This window comes from Cupressus sempervirens, chromosome 3, assembly GCF_028749045.1.
Source record: "Cupressus sempervirens isolate cs-2001-9-10 chromosome 3, ASM2874904v1, whole genome shotgun sequence".
NCBI lineage: Eukaryota > Viridiplantae > Streptophyta > Pinopsida > Cupressales > Cupressaceae > Cupressus > Cupressus sempervirens.
This window is the reverse complement of record NC_143120.1, coordinates 966,052,914-966,054,064: the sequence shown is the minus strand read 5'-3', so window position 1 is coordinate 966,054,064 and position 1,151 is coordinate 966,052,914. Positions and strand designations below refer to the sequence as shown.

General features: G+C 38.6%; 1 pseudogene; it reads left to right on the top strand.

Annotated features, from left to right (window-relative positions):
• Positions 1–235: 235 nt before the first annotated feature.
• Positions 236–650, top strand: LOC149569950 (ubiquitin-conjugating enzyme E2 28 pseudogene; annotated as a pseudogene).
• The last annotated feature ends 501 nt before the right edge of the window (positions 651–1,151 follow it).

Here is a 1,151-nt window from a genome sequence, read left to right as displayed (position 1 = left end):
CAGGGCATCAGGCCCATGTGGAACCTTCACGCATGCCGCAGTATTAAAAATATTTGATTTTAAAAAATTTAATCAATTAATATAATTAAAGGGATAGCGTATGTAACTAGAGAAAGGGTTTTTTTTCTTTCCTCTGCCTCTTGCCTGCCTTTCCCTATCGCTCTTCCTCCGCCTCTTCCCTTGCCATCTCTGATGAAAAGGTCTCCCCATTGGCGTTGCTGGTGAAGGAGAATTCATGGCTTCTTAGCAGATTCTCAAGGAATTGAAGGATCCACATACTTTTTGCAGTGCTGGTCCAGTAGCAGATGATATGTTTCAGTGGCAAGCCACTACAATGGGTCCTCCTGAAAGTCCCTATTCAGGAGGTGTATTTCTTGTGACAATATACTTTCCTCCTGATTACCCATTCAAACCTCCAAATGCTGCATTTAGGACTAAGGTTTTGCATCCAAACATAAATAGCAATGAGATTTCTGCCTTGGCATCGTGAAGGAACAATGGAATCCTGCATTGACAATTTCCAAGTTGTTTCTTTCAATCCAAACGCAGATGATCCTCTAGTATTGGAGATCTCTCATATGTACAAGAATGATAGGTCGAAATATGAGACAACTACAAGGAGTTAGACTCAGAAGTATGCAATTAATTAAGTGTTGCAAAATAATTTAAACAAATATAACTTTAGCCACAAGTTGGCATTTCTGTGAAGTCTGACTTACTGCTTGTATTCTTTCAGGCATAGTTTTAGTTATATGATCCTATTTTATGATAATGTCAATATTATTATGTTTTAGATAAAAAAGGAGGCACGTCTCCCTCTTGCTTCTAATTTGTCACTGTAAATTTTATTTTGGACTAAGAAAATGAGAAAAAAAAGAAATTCTTCGATTGTTTCCCGTCTTCTTCATGAGCATGGGTGGAGGAGAGGGTTCAACAGATTTTGATGAGCCCCATGGAGAAAAAAACTTCACTCGCACCCTATAAGCTCTTCACAGTTTAGGTTGTTCTTCTATCTCCATCTTCTAATTTGGGAAAAACTACTAAGGATTTTTGAAGAGAATCGGGCAAAGTTGAGTGTGAGTAGAGAGTTTTTTTTGGGCATTGGAGGGTTTTGAGGTTTTTGGGCATTGGGGTTATGGGCATAACAGACT